Source organism: Dasypus novemcinctus, chromosome X, assembly GCF_030445035.2.
Source record: "Dasypus novemcinctus isolate mDasNov1 chromosome X, mDasNov1.1.hap2, whole genome shotgun sequence".
In the NCBI taxonomy this organism is placed as follows: Eukaryota; Metazoa; Chordata; class Mammalia; order Cingulata; family Dasypodidae; genus Dasypus; species Dasypus novemcinctus.
This window is the reverse complement of record NC_080704.1, coordinates 35010691-35026918: the sequence shown is the minus strand read 5'-3', so window position 1 is coordinate 35026918 and position 16228 is coordinate 35010691. Positions and strand designations below refer to the sequence as shown.

At 43.8% G+C, this 16228-nt stretch overlaps 1 pseudogene; it reads left to right on the top strand.

The window, feature by feature from the left end:
• LOC101418103 (eIF5-mimic protein 1-like) overlaps positions 1-15258 on the top strand; it is a 70235-nt pseudogene extending 54977 nt beyond the window's left edge.
• Positions 15259-16228: the final 970 nt, after the last annotated feature.

Below are 16228 nucleotides of genomic sequence, written 5' to 3'. Positions count from 1 at the left end.
ATCCAAAGCAAGGGGTTTTTAAATTCCATTGAGGGAAGTGGATGTGGCTCAAGCAGTTGGGCGTCCGCCTACCACATGTTAGGTCCCAGGTCTGATTCCTGGTGTCTCCTAAAGAAGATGAGCAGGGGAAGTGGACTTGGCCCAGTGGTTAGGGCGTCCATCTACCACATAGTAGGTCCGCGGGCCTCCTAGACCCGTGTGAAGCTGGCCCATGTGCAGTCCTGATGCACGCAAAGCGTGCCCTGCCACACAGGGGTGTCCCCGTGCAGGGGAGCCCCACACGCAAGGAGTGCGCCCCATAAGGGGAGCCGCCCAGCACGAAAGAAAGTTCAGCCTGCCCAAGAATGGCACTGCACACATGGAGAGTTGATGCAGCAAGATGATGCAACAAAAAGAAACAGATTCCCGTGCCCCTGACAACAACAGAAAGCAGACAAAGAACACGCAGCAAATAGACACAGAAAACAGACAACTGGGGCGGGAGGGAGAAGGGGAGAGAAAGAAATAAATAAATCTTAAAAAAAAAAAGATGAGCACACAATGAACAGACACAGTGAGCAGAAGGTGAGCGTAAACAACAACGGGAGGGAAGAATGAAAGAAATAAAAATAAATCCTAAAAAAAAATTCCATTGGCAATTTTCTTCTGTTCCTTGAAATTACCCTGTGTGCCTGGAGAGAGATGCTTCCCCTTTCATGTCTAACAACAGACCGTTAAAAATTAAAATCATGTTCCAGATTTTGGTAATTGTGGGCCTCACCATTCCAGTTTCTGATTTGACAAGTACTGTTGGGGATGCAACAGAACAAAACAAAACCTTAACCAGTTCAGTGAGGTGTCATGTGAAATGATACACAGAAGAGGCCAGCTCAGAGGGTCTTATTAAAATGAATGCTCATTACAGACTTTATATTGTCTAAGAAATTGATTAAGTAAAAAATAAATAATAAAAAGTTTAAAAATTGTTTTAGTAAAAAAATTGCATAAGTAAAACATGCCTTTGTCATATATAATTGCCTGAGGCTAGGTCTCTGTAAGCACTAATGAACATAATTTAGAGAACGTTATGAATTCTTATTTTGAAACTGGTGAGTGAGGTCAGAGAAGCAAGTTCTGATTTCAATTGACACCCAGAAGGTTTTCTTTACTCAGCTTTACTAATCCAAGGATAATTGCCTAAAATCTTATATAATCATTCTTGGTAAAATTGTATTCCTAGTGGGGCTTCTTCACACAGTATCAAATTATTTTATAGGCAATCTTCCCCAAATTACAGACCTATTGGTTTGATTCGATTTATATTCAATATCTGTTCCTACTTGACAAACTTTATTTATGAGATCATTCAGGCAATATTTTACATGGGCACGAGGAGCCACTAATATACTTTTTTGTGTGTGTGTGATACCGAGGTGGGATTGAACCCAGGACCTCATATGTGGGAAGCAGTGCTCAACCACTGAGCCACATCTGCTCCTCTGAGTTGGTTTCCTCACCTGTTTTGCTTGTTGTTTGTTATTTTTTTTTAGGAGGCACCTGGAACCAAACCCAGGACCTCCCATGTGGGAAGCAGGTGCCCTAGCACTTGAGTCACATCTACTCCCAAAGGATCTGGGTTTTATTTTTGTTTTTTTTGAGATACTGGGGATTGAACCCAGGACCTCATATGTGGGAAGCTGGCACTCAACCACTGAGCTACAACTGACTCCTCTCCAATACTTCTACAGTTTTCCAAACAACCCACCATGTGTATTAGTTAAAATAAGATAATTTATGGATACACTATAATTATTTCTTTTTTTTTAAGATTTATTTATTTATTTCTCACCCCTTACCCCTGCCCCCAGTTGTCTGTTCTCTGTGTCTATTTGCTGTGTCTTCTTCTTTGTCCGCTTCTGTTGTGCGTGGGGCTTCCCTACGCAGGCACACCCCTGCGTGGCAGGGCACTCCTTGCGTGCATCAGCACTGCACATGGGCCAGCTCCACATGGGTCAAGGAGGTCCGGGGTTTGAACGCGGACCTCCCATGTGGTAGGTGGATGCCCTAACCACTGAGCCAAGTCTGCCGCCTCCTTGTCTTCTCTTTAGGTGGCACTGGGAACTGATCTTGGGACCTTCTGGAGTGGGAGAGAGGCTCTCAATCTCTTGTGCCACCTCAGCTCTTTGGTCTGCTGCGTCTCTTATTGTCTCTCCTCTGTGTCTATTTTTGTTGCATCATCTTGCTGTGCCAGATTTTTGCTAGGACCAGCTTGCTGTGTGGGCCAGCACTCCTACATGGGCCAGCACTCCTCTCAGGTTAGCTCACCACATGGGTCAGTACTCTACATGGGCCAGCTCTCCACACAAGCAGCTTGCCTTCACCAGGAGGCTCCAGGAATCAAACCCTGGACCTCCCATATGGTAGAGAGGAACCCAATTACTTGAGTCACATCTGCCTCCCTCTATTTGTTTTAAGTAACAGAAACTCAACTCAAACTAGCTCAACAACAAAGGGGTAAATTAACTCACGTAATTGAAAAGTCCACGAATGGTTAATTTTACGTACTCAGACTGTGTCATCAGAAAATCATCTATACTTCTTAAATATGTTTACTGTTGTTGTTTTCCTATGTTGGGTTATATCCCAGGAAGGCTTTGTCTATGTGGCCTGAATTGGAACATAGGTCCACGCTTGTGTGTTGGACAAACATTAGCTCCATTCAAACTATATGGAATATATTTCCTTCAGGAAAGAAGGGTTCTATTTTGGAAATGAGGGAAGAGCTATTTGACAAGGGAGTCAGTTCAGGTCTTCTGGTAAACAGATACTAAGACAGAATTAAGGGAAGCGGACTTGGCCCAGTGGATAGGGCAACCGTCTACTACATGGGAGGTCCAAGGTTCAAACCCCGGGCCTCCTTGACCTGTGTGGACCTGGCCCATGAGCAGTGCTGATGCGCGCAAGGAGTGCTGTGTCACGCAGAAGTGCCACGCATGGGTGCGCCCCGCGTAGGGGAGCCCCACACGCAAGGAGTGCGCCCCATAAGGAGAGCTGCCCAGCATGAAAGAAAGTGCAGCCTGCCCAGGAATGGCACCGCACACACGGAGAGCTGACACAACAAGATGATGCAACAAAAAGAAACAAAGATTCCCATGCTGGTGACAACAGAAGAAGACAAAAAAAAAATAACACGCAGCAAATGAACACAGAGAACAGACAACTGGGGCAGGGGGGCGGGGAGGTTGAAGGGGAGAGAAATAAATTTTTTAAAAAAAGACAGAATTAAGAGAGCAAATGATTCACAGAGGAGTGATGATGCCTGGGGAAAAATAAAAGGGGAGGAAAGAAGATCATCAAGAAAAGGCTTCAGACAATGATGTTGACCCCAATTCTTGTGAAAGGAAAAGCAGACTTTGGGTAGGTAGGGCTTCAGACTTCAATACAAATTGAACAAGTCTCTGCCAGCCTCATGGGGAGCACTGGAGCAGAGATTATTTGTTTAAGGAGTCCCACATGGGGCATAAATAGCCTACCCTGATCATGCTAAGTCATTGGCTGAAGGTTGCCCAGGTAAGCGAGGCCTCAGATCAAAACTGAGGCAGATTCTGAAGGCAGTTGGAGACAGCGAACTGCACTCCTGGCAGCTGAACAGCAAGTTATTTCTTTTTCTTTTTTAAAATATATTTTTATTACAGAAGTTGTGAATTTACAGAATAATCCTGCATATGTGCAGAATTCCCATACAACTTTCCTTCACCAACACACCACACCGTGGTGGAACATTTATTACAGATTATGAGATAATATCACCAGACAATTACCACTAACTATGGTCCATAGCATACATCTGACATATTTTCCATACCTCCCCATTATTAACACAGTACATCTTTGGCATTGATGCAAGACTATTACAGTATTGCTGTTAACTATAGTCCATAGGTTACATTAATTGTATTTTCCCCATGCTTCTCCACATTCCCACGACCCTGCAATAGTGATATACATCTGTTCTAGTTCACAGAAGGACATTCCTGCATTTGTGCCATCAACCACAATTCTCATCCACCTCTGGTTTCACAGTGTTACTCAGTTCCTAGATTATTCTCTAGCTTTCTTTCAATTGACATTTACATCCCCAGACTACCTGTTCCAGCCACAATCCCATTTATAAAGCAGCTGTTACTCACTATGTGTTGCCATCAACTCTATGCATTTCTACACATTTACAGACAAGTTAATTAAAACTTCTACATACATTAAGCATCAGTACTCCTTCTCAGCCCTCCTTTTATCTCCTAATAACCTCTACTCTAGGTTTTAGCTCCATGCATTTATTCTTCATATTTTGTTCATATTAGTGAGGCCATTCAATATTTGTCCTCTTGTGCCTGGCTAATTTCACTTAGCATAATGTCTTCAGGATTCATCATGTGATCATATGTGTCCCAATTTCATTTCTTCTTACTACAGCATAGTATTCCATCATATGTATGCAGCACATTTTGTTTATCCATTCATTGGTTGATGGACACTTGTGTTGTTTCCATCCTTTGGCAATTGTGAGCAAGCAGGTTATTTCTTTTTTTTTTTAAGTTGATCTTTTTTATTATTTTTTTATCTTTAAAGAAGCTTTAGATTACATAAAAGTTACATAAAAAATATAGGGGATTCCCATATGCCCTACTCTCTCCCTCTCCCACACTTTCCCACAGTATTATTCTTCATTAGTATGGTACATTTGTTACACTTGATGAACACATATTGAAGCATTGCTACTAACCATGGGCTATAGTTTACATTATAGTTTTCTTTCTGTCTCTCACAATTTTGTAGGTTACAACAAAATATAGAATGGTCTGATCCAACATTGCAATATCATGCAGGGCAATTCCAATGTCCTGAAAATGCCCCCATATTACAACTATTTTTCTCTCTTCCTCTCCTCAGGACCTCTGGTGGCCGCTGCCTTTTTATCAATGATAAAAGTTCTTCCAGGGAAGCCGGTATGGCTCAAGCATTTGGGTGCCAACCTACCACAGAGGAGGTCCCAGGGTGGGTTCCCAGAGCCTCCTAGAGAAGACAAGAAGGACAGTGAGCTGATGTGATGGGCTGGTGTGGTGAGATGACGCAACAAGATGACTCAACAAGGAGACACAAAGAGGAAAGACAATGAGAGACACAGCAATGCAGGGAGTGGAGGTGGCTCAAACAATTGAGCCACATGGGACATCTCGGGTTCAGTTCCTGGTACCTCCTAAAGAGAAGATGAGCAGACACAGAGAGTGCACAACAAATGGACACAACAAGCTCAAACAATGAGTGGGGTGTGGGAAGGAGATAAATAAAATAAATCTCTAAAAAAAATTCTTCCATTGCTAGAATAATACGTCTGTAATAGAATAATAATTTTATTTTAGTCCATTGCTCATTCCCCAATCTTGAGGCTTTTGGGATGGTGATGCCCATTCTGCCTCTAACTGAGAGAGAGCTTAGATCCCATGGGGCAGATGAATGGAGCTATCCTGCTTGCAGTTGCTGACACTCTTTTATCTTTGGGATGGGTGTTGTCCATCATCACCACCTTGTTAGTTGCCCTGGGTGAGTCCAATGAACTGAAGAGTAGGTGTTATAACTCTGCTGAGATTCAGGTCTCAACTGGCACATCAACGACCAAAGATTTAAGTCTCTGGGACATGTATTTATCAAGTATAGTGCTAATTATAGGTCCTCTTGACGGGAGATATGAGCAGTGCCTCTCCATAATGCCAGGGTCCATCCTTTGCACCACACAGATCCACTTCTCTATAAATGTTTGAGAAGCAACTGCTCTAGTATTTCCATGAGCCCTTCCACCTGACAGGAAACTTAGAACAGGGGAGGCAATGGGACAAACTACAGACCCTGTCTGTACAGTTGGTCTCTGGCATAAGTGGTATTTACCCTCTCCCTCTGTAGTAGTTTGATATGGTTATGAATTCCAAAAGTAGATATTAGATTATGTTTGTGATCTGGTCTGTACCTGGGCATGACTGAGTTATGATTAGGGTTTTGATTGGGCTATGCCATTAGGGTGTTGAGTCCCCACCCCATGGTGGATAGGGACTTACAGATGAAAGGCATGGCAAAGGACAGAGTTGAGTGTTCTTAATATTGGAGTTTATGCTGAAGTCTTAAGCTGGAGCCCCAGGAAGCAAGCACATAGAGGAAAGAGAAGCAAGCCCCAGGAAGAAAGGAACCTTGAACCCAGAGAGAAGCAAGACCCTGGAAGGGAGGAACCCAGGAAGCCTGAACCCTTGCAGGCATCAACAGCCATCTTGCTCTGACGTGAAAATAGACTTTGGTGAGGGAAGTAACTTATGCTTTATGGCCTGGTATCTATAAGCTCCTACACCAAATAAATACCCTTTATAAAAACCAACCAATTTCTGGTATTTTATATCAGCATCCCTTTGGCTGACTAATACACACTCCTTCACTATCCATTCTAAATTCCCTTTCCTTGAGCTATTGCCAGGGACCAGGGAAATGATCACCAGCTGCATCCATGAACCTTGTAAAGACACTGTAAGCTACACTTTGGCTCTCATATTCCTCTACTCTATAAAGGGGAATGATGAAGTTGCTCTAGGTCTCTGGATATCAATGTCAACTCAGAGCCAGTGTCCAACAGTCCTCAGAATATCTGGGTGTTCCCCTTTCCCCAGTATACCATCACTTGAGTTGATGGGGGAATTGTCATGGTCTTGCAAGGTATTTACTCCTAGTAACCTGATACCCTTGCTACCCAGCTACCTCTTCAGTCAATGGGTTCTGGTGGTTCCAGATCTGAAAACTGGATTCAGATCCGGGAAACAGGCAATGCCTCATGAGTTTTTATTTGAGTGATCACCCTAAGCCTCATCCATTTTTGCTTCCTTTTGAGTATATATTTTGAGCATACAAAAGAAGCACTCTTTTTATATGCTGTTATGGATTGGATTGTATCCAAAAAAAAAATATGTTCAACTCCTAATCCCTGGTTCTGTGAATGTGATCCTATTTGGAATAGGATCCTTGAAGATGTTATTAGATAAGATGACACCAAACTGGATTAGGGTAGGTCCTAATCCAACATGACTGGTGTCTTTATGAGGAGAGGATATTTGGACAGTCCAGAGGAGACAGGCAGAGACAGATAGCCATGTGATGGGGGCAGAGATTGAGTTATGGATTGCTGGCAAGCTGCCACCAGAACCCTACAGACTTCAGAAGAAACATGGTCCTGCTGACACCTTGATTTCAGACTTCTGGCCTACGGAACTGGGAGACAATACATTTCTGTTGTTTAAACCCACTAGTTGGTGGTACTTTTTATGGCAGCCAGGAAACTGAGGCATATGCCCATCAGTTTTGCCCAGGGAGATCTGATTTTTGTTGTTGTTATTTTATTTGTTGGAGCTGTGATTTTTTTAGCCATCTTCACAATTTTCTGGTAGCTAAGGCTCCTTGGCAACTCCTCTGACCTTTCTGATACTGATGATAATTGCAATCCCCTGCTTCTGGTCAAGCACCACCAGCTGGCCTCTCACTTTTGAGCCCATCATACCCAAGCTCTGAGACACCCTGGCCTGCAGAGGAACCTATCACTGAATGTCTTAGTGATACTGATGCCCCTTTACCAGTCCATTTCTCATGGCTTTGGTGAATGGGGTGTTCTCTGGGCCTTGTGGTAAACATAATTCACTGGGGGGTCAGGAGGAACTACTGGTTTCACATCATAGATACATTCCAGCCTGCCACTTCTCTCAGACTCTTTATTCCTTCCTCTACCATTTGCTATGGCATTTTGGGCATTTCAACTTTGTTCTTCTTGGGCTACCACTTTTTCCGGGCTTCTAGGAGCCACCCTCACAGTGCTCCGGGATCCTTGGTAGGGTGTTAAATCTTAATGCCAAGAGAGTGCCCTCAAGTCAATAAATTCTCCCTTATCCAGTCAAATTTTTTACCCCATTGATCAACCACCCTCGAAGTTCAGTCCATGGGTACTCTCGGGCACCTGCTGGTAAAGTTTGCTAGGTCTAGCAGCCCCTTTGGGGTACAGTCCCCTTTTTTCCCTTATCAGGCCCAGCACTTTCCCAGGTGAGATAAGCTGTGACTTAATTCTGATTATTGGCCTGGCAACCAGAAGCTACAGTGGAGGCAGATCATGAGGGAGGCTGCTATTGCCTTGTGGGGGAGAAGACTCTTCAGTAACTTCCCCCTCCCCTGGGATGGGAGCACTAGCTTTTAATGGGAAGGGGTGGACCACCTCGGAAGGCTCTCAGGATTCAAAGGAGTCTGGGGAGCCAAAATCTTCAGAAACCCCAAACAGGGCCCTGACCTTGACATAACAGACTGTCTAGGCTGAGCATTCTAATCATCTCTAAAGGTCAGTGAACGAAGTTAATAGTTATATTGACTTTTGTCTTGAGCTATTTCTGTTCTCCCAGGGCAGGAGATCAAGGCCTCTAGATAAGCTCCTAAAGAGACTAGACCCTCTGGCCTTCACACTTCTTTTTCAATTGGTTATTAACTACCCTGGGCTTTTCACTCCCTCTGTAGGGTGTCAATGAAATTTAAGAGCAACCAGCCAATATTATTTTTCTTATAAGCACTGCCACCTCCCCACCCACATACTTTTCAAGTCAATGCCTGGGCCAGAGCATTCCCTTCTAGAATATTTTCCCAAATCACTAGTGAGATGGGGTTCTTCATTACCAGCCATAGGTGAGTGACTATGTCAGCATCCCCCATCTTATCTCCTACTTTCTCAGACCACTCCCTGTACCAACTGTGTCAGTATAGGTCTCCTAGAAAGCAAATGGTTAGATGAAGTTAGGTGTGCAAAAAGTTTTATTGGGGGCTTAACACCTGTGAAAAAATAAAGGAGGAGGAAGCAAAATCAACAGGAAAAGCCTTTCAGACTGAAGCAGGATAGTAAGACGGGGAATCAATAGACAGATCTGGAACCTAGCAAGAAATCCAAGATGCCCCAAGATGGCTGCTGGAAGTCTCTCATGAGAAATCCAATTCAGAACAAGATTTCCTCTGGAAGCCAGGAGAAGCTCTGGATATTCTCCAGGGGCCTTTAATTGGGACCTCCTGGGTGATTGATGGGTGGGGCAATCAGTCAAAACAGCAAACAGCTGGAATTCCTCTCCTGCCATAATTAATGGTTCAAAAAGCAAGCATAAATGGGAAGCAGATTTGGCCCAATGGATAGAGCGTCTGCCTACCACATGGGAGATCCAGGGTTCAAACCCAGGGCCTCCTGACCCGTGTAATGAGCTGGCCCACGCACAGTGCTGATGCGTGCAACGAGTGCCATGCCATGCAGGGGTGTCCCCCATGTAGGGGAGCCCCATGCGCAAGGAGTGCACCCCATAAGGAGAGTCGCCCAGCACAAAAGAAAAAGTTCAGCCTGCCCAGGAGTGGTGCCACACACATGAAGAGCTGACACAGCAAGATGACGCAACAAAAAAGAGACACAGATTCCAGGTGCCGCTGACAAGAATGCAAGTGGATACAGAATGAACACAGAGAGCAGACAACTGGGGTGGGGGAGGCAGGAAAGGGGAGAGAAATAAAAAATAAATAAATAAAAAGCAAGCACAAAGGGTGAACTCGCTCTCTTGCCTTTGGAACCCTGTTCTTTCTGCACCCTGCTCTCATTGTGTCTCCCCACATGGATCAACACACAAGTAAAACCTGGACATTTATAATCTATAATGGGAAATAGTTGTATGTAAATCATTCTACTTTACCACTTTTCAGCCCCTTCCTGTCTACCTAGGACCCAGGATCTGTTATTTTCTCCCATTTCTCTTCCCTCCCTACATTAATAAATTACTGGACTAACTAACCTGACATGCTCTTGAAATTCATTTCTGCAGCATAGTCAAGAACCTAGACAAAATCTGGTTCTAAGATCTTGATGCAGATCTGACCCCTATGAAAAAAAAATGGGGAGGGAGAAACAGAATTGGGCAGAGAGCCTCAGATTGCAATGCACATCTAACAAAGTCTCAGCCAACACAACTGGGAGCTCTGGATCAGGGATTGTTGTTAGTGAAGACCTAAGTTGGGAAAAAATGGCCAGGCTCTAGGAGCCACATTATGCTTGGGCATTGCCTGGGGTTACCCTGGAGGAGCAGGGCCTCACAACTATGTATGGGGCATAATCCTTTGCTGAGGCCACTCCTGAAGGAACTGCAGTCAGAGGTGGTCTTTCTTAAAGGAAGATGCAAGTGGCACACTTCCCCTCTTGCCATAGCAGGCAAAATCAGCACATGTCCACCTCATCTTCATCAGTAATATGAATGGCTTCTGTACTAAACAAGCAACTCACAGCCACTTTTCTTCTCATAGTTCCCATCTAAGGAGAACTGTCTCACCTACAATCTTTACTGAGAAGCAAGCAGATGAAAAGTATAATCACTGCTACAGTTTATAAACACCTCCTATTTTTATGTACTAAACAAGATGCCTGGTGTAAATTATCTTTAGCCTTTACTCATTTTCCAAGGGTAACCCTGACCTCTAAGCATAGGTCATCCCACACTATTGGCAAAACTGAATAGCAGGAAAGCTGCCACCTTCCATGACTCAGGTTCTGATTTACTCTTATCCTCTTTTCCCTACTCCTTTCCTTTTCAAGCTCCAAATTTGTGTATGACTTTGGGTGGCACACGTTCCTGACTTCATCTCTGGATTCCTTCTCCTTTTGACTGCTCCTTAGATTTGCTGCTCACTTTCACTTGGTTTTCCTTCTAGACTCCCCAGTCCTCAGATAAGGTGATCCAAGCTTTGGTCCATTTCCTGACCCACACCCTGGAATCCTCAGGTCTCTGCTCCCAATCAAGAATGTAAAATCCACCCAACTCCATCTCCAGTCAGACCAGATATTTATCCCAGATGGTCTCCATTAGTTGGGGAGCAAGAAAAAAATGAATGGTCAGGCAAGATAGATATTATTACGATTTTACGAATGAAGAAACTGAGTCCAAGGATTTAGGTAGATGCTCACAAGCCTGTATATTACATAACTACAAATCCTAGCTATTGTTCTTTAAAACTTGGGAAATAAGTGAAAAAGTTAGGTTACATGTCCTTTTTTTTTTTTTTTTTTTTTTAAGATTTATTTATTTTATTTAATTTCCCCCCCTCCCCTGGTTGTCTGTTCTTGGTGTCTGTTTGCTGCGTCTTGTTTCTTTGTCCGCTTCTGTTGTCGTCAGCGGCACGGGAAGTGTGGGCGGCGCCATTCCTGGGCAGGCTGCTCTTTCTTTTCACGCTGGGCGGCTTTCCTCAGGGGCGTACTCCTTGCGCGTGGGGCTCCCCCACGCGGGGGACACCCTTGCGTGGCACGGCACTCCTTGCGCGCATCAGCACTGCGCATGGCCAGCTCCACACGGGTCAAGGAGGCCCGGGGTTTGAACCGCGGACCTCCCATATGGTAGACGGACGCCCTAACCACTGGGCCAAAGTCCGTTTCCCTACATGTCCTTTTGATGCCATACTGGAGCACTGACAGGATCATGCAAGGATTATTTAATTATTTAGTGGGATATATTTGTGTGTGGCTTTGCCATTTACTTTTTTCTTCTTTTTTAGGAGGTACCAGGGATTGAACCTGGGACCTCATACAAGCAAAGCAGGTACTCCACCACTGAGCTATACCTGCTCCACTTGCCATTTCTTTTAATTAAGGGTTTAGACTCCAATGTTATATTTTTAATACTTATGTCCAGTAGAAAATGTAACTGCCAAGTTACAGTTTCATTGTCCTTTGGACATTAGCCGATTTTGTCTCTAACTTAGTAAACTTATTTCAAAATGCTTTTCCTGGTTGACTATAAATATGCTCTTTGAACCAGCTTTACCATCTCATTGATTCCCTCATTAATGCATTGAATAAACACTTTGAAATGTGCCCATCTTATATTTGTATGAGTTGTGTTTTTAACTTTTGAAAATTAGTCTTTGATACTATGATGTCCTTGGTCTTTATACCAAATTACTTTCAAGATGGGCTTTCCAATATATGTTAGCGCAGGAAAAGAGCTGTGATGCCTGAGGTTAAATTCTCTGCAATTGGAAGAGACATCTTATGTTGCATATCTCCTCATGTCAAGGCTAGGCCCCCATCTTGGGAAGCACTTTCCTCTTGCAGAGACTTCTGGGGAAAGGAACAGTTCAGGTGCACTTACTATGAGACCTGCCTAAGAAATTGTTCCTGGGATTCTTGAAATCTTGAAACAAAGCCTAAGTGCTTTAAACAGAGGCTCAAATTCCTTTTCCAGAGCTCTTTTGCTTTGGGAAGCCTTTGGGTTACATAAAAGTAAAGCCAAGATCCTATTCAAGAATAGACAATGAGAAGCTAATCTAACTGCATAATGTGAAAAAATTGTCTTCATTATGGGAAGGGTGGTAATGATTAGAGTTTATGCTGCTTTGACTCATGTTCGCTATCTATTTTTACTTGGCAAGATGATGGAGTCCTTCTTCTGCTCCTAAAATAGAAATGCTAGGTAAGAAATGAAAAAGTAATTTTAGAACATAATTGAGCACAAAAGCAAATCCCTAGGTGGCAGAAGAACAACAGGTGTCAAAATCAGGTAGCGGATGTGGATCAAACCATTGAGTGCCAACCTCCCACATGGGAGGTTGCAGGTTCGGCTCCTGGTACCTCCTGAAAAAACAAAAACAAATAACAAGCAAAACAAATGAGAAAACCAACTCTGGGAAGCTGATGTGGCTCAATGGTTGAGTACTGACTTCCCACCTGGCCACTGGTACCTCAAAAAAAAAAAAATCAAAGCAGTGAAAAAGAATTGAACTCCAGGAGCTTTTGGAGTATTGGTCCTGGAAACACATTTCAGGGGTTGGGCTATTGACATCTGATCATTACTGACTGGAGTCCAGGTGAAAGGAGCAAGTCATATTGGGACACTGGACCTACGCTCTCAGGAAGGGGCTTCCCTGACCATACTCAGAGAGTAGAAGCACCACGGACACAAGCACAGTGCTCACCTGAACCACTGGAGGAAACAGAGCTGCCAGTAAGAAACTGGAACCCCAAGATTCATCTGTGCCTGGGAGTTGGGGGCAGATTCACACTACCTTGGAGTGTGAGTATCCTTTGCTAAGAAACTCACTTAAAACCGATACTGAGACTGCCACCATCACCACTGCCATTATCACTGCAGCCCTAGTCTTGTGCATCACCGCTACCCTCCTCAGACAGAAATTTTATGAATAAGCATCTGAAGCCAGTGCTAATAGGCCCAGTGGTTCAAAACTCAGAAAAGGGATGAAAAAGAGAAATTCAAACCCACAGTCTTCAGGGATACCCTCGTCCGGGCCTTAATGAAGCTGGTGATGACCTTGAAGCTATAGCCAAGTTTATGGACTCTACAGGCTCAAGATTAGATTATCTTTGCTATACAGACACACTCTTCAATATCCTGGTGGCTGGCAGTCTGCTGGCCCCTGGAAGAACACGCAGTGATGATGGTGACAAGACTGAGATGAGCAACCACTGTGTGTTTTCAGCAAATGAAGATCATGAAACCATCTGAAACTCTGCTCAGACCTTCAATAAACTCATCAGGAGATACAAGTATTTGGAAAAGGTATTTGAAAATGGAATGAAAAAGCTTCCCCTCTCCCTTAAAGCCTTTTCTGGAACCAAACAGACAAAATTGGCAATATTGTCGGGGATCCTGCTGGACAACGGCACTCTTCCTGCCACCATTCTCACCAGTCTCTTCACTGACAACTTAGTCAAAGAAGGCATCGTGGCCTCATTTGCTATCAAGCTTTTTAAAGCAGGGATGGCAGAAAAAGAATGCCAACCCTGTTATCTCCTCTTTGAAAAAAAGCCAGCATAGACAAAAGGCTGCTTGAACTCTTTCCAGCTAACAGACAGAGCGTGGATCATTTTGCTAAATATTTCACTGACGCAGGTTTGAAGGAGCTTTCTGACTTCCTCCAAGACCAGCAGTCCCTGGGCACCTGGAAAGAACTCTGGAAGCTGCTCAAGGAGCATCCTTCTCAGGAATGCCCAATCAAGGAGATGGTGCTCTGTGTCAAAGAAGAAATGAAGAGGAATGGTCTCTCAGAAACAGCAGTGATTGGACTTCTGTGGACCTGTGGGAATGCTGTTGAATGGAACAAGGAGGAGGAATTCGGTGCGGAGCAAGTCCTTAGCACCTTAAGCAATACGCTCCCCTATTGGCTGTGTTCAGCTCCTAAGGTCAGCCAGAACTGATCCTCCTCCAGAAGGTTCAGGAATGGTGTTACGACAGCATCCATTTCATGGAAGCCTTTCAGAAGATTGTGGTTCTCTTTCACAAAGCTGACATCTTCGAGTGAAGAAGCAGCATTGACATGGTACAAAGAAGCACATATTTCCAAAGACCAGTGTTTTTCTTGACCACGTGAAGCATTCTGTTGAATGGTTACAGAATTCGGAAGGTGAAGAAAATCCGATGGCTCAACAAAGCACAATGCTGAGGTTACCACACAACACTTTTGATTGGGAGTGCTGAACCGTTTGGGAAGAGAAACTTGGCTTCTGTTTTCACAAAGGAAAAAAAAATAGGATAGGCTTCCCTTTGAGTAGAGAAGGAAATGGTTTTGTTTTTGTTTTTGTTTTTAATGGAGCCCTGAGGCATCAGATATTATACTTGGGACTCTACCTCTCACTCACTATATGCTAGCTCAAAGCCATTCAACAGGGAGTCAAGTAAGAATTTGAAAATTAAATGCTCAGCAGACTCCTTTTTAGCTGTTTATTTTTCAGGTACTGTATGATGAATGCCCCACTGGTATCTATTACAGGGCCACTTTGGTAGTTGTGTGTCTGCTTATGTATGTGATTGCCAAAGCAGTTTTTTGTTATTTTCTTCATCAATGGCTTTTTAAAAATCTGGGGAAAAAACTGATATTGAATCTATGACATTTGCAGGGCCAGAGCAGAAGCAAGTATCAAGCCATCTAGTTGAGACATCTCCTCATCCTAGGGTACACAGAGGACTCTCATAGAAGATAACTCCCACTGAAGATAAGATAGGAAAAAATTACAAAGCACACAAGGAAACTCTCTACCCTGTCTGCCCTGAGTATTAGCAGATGCTATTACTCAAATAATCCTTATGCAAGGAACCACAGAGAAATCTGATATCTGATAAGTGTAGGGTGGAACCACCTCCTTTTTTTTTTTTTTTTTTTTTTTTAGGTACCAGCGCCGGGGGTTGAACCCGGGCTCATAAGTGGGAAGCGGGTATTCAACCACTGAGCCACATCGGCTTCCCTGAGTTGGTTTTTTTTGTTTGTTTTGCTTGTTGTTTGTTTTTGTTTTTTGGGGGAGGCATCAGGAACCAAACCCAGGACCTCCCATATGGGAAGCAGGCACTGAACTGCCTGAGCCACATCCACTCCCCTACTTATTCTTAATGAGTCTTTTAAAAAAGAACATTTGGGAAGAGTTATTCCTTAGTTTGGACACCCCCAGAAGTAAACCCTGAGACAAGAATTCAAGGGCAAGTAGTTAATCTGGAAGGTACCTGTAGGGAGTAGATGTGGCTCGAACAGTTGAGTGCCTGCCTCCCACATGGGAGGTCCCAGGTTCAGTTCCTGGTGCCTCTTAAAGAAAACACAAAACAGACAATGAGCAGAAACATCGAGCAGATAATGAGGACAAACAACGAGCAAAAACAAGAAGCAAACAAACAAGGGAGCCATCTCAGGGGTGGGGGTCAGGGGGGAAACACTTGTAGGGAGAGGGGGAAATAAACCAGAGAAGGCAAGGCAGGTAATGAGGTATATTATTAAGCTAGCTACTCTGGTGGGTACCTGGAGCTTAATCCTATGAGGCAACTCTGAGAGACAGGTGTAAAAGACATTCCTCAGAATTATCCTACCTGAATGTAAAATGGTGTAGCCACTGTGGAAGACAGTTTATCTGTTTCTCCAAATGTTAGGTATAGAATTATGATTTGGCCCAGTGATTCCACTTCTCAGTATGTAGCCCAAAGAACTGAAAGCAGGGACTCGAACAGATATTTGTATACCAATGTTCACAGTGGCATTATTCACAATAGCCAAAAGATGGAAACAACCCAAGTGTCCATCAACTGATGAACAGATAGATAAACCAAATATGTGGTATACACATACAATGGAATATTATTCAGCCATTAAAAGGAATGATATCTGGTGCATGTGA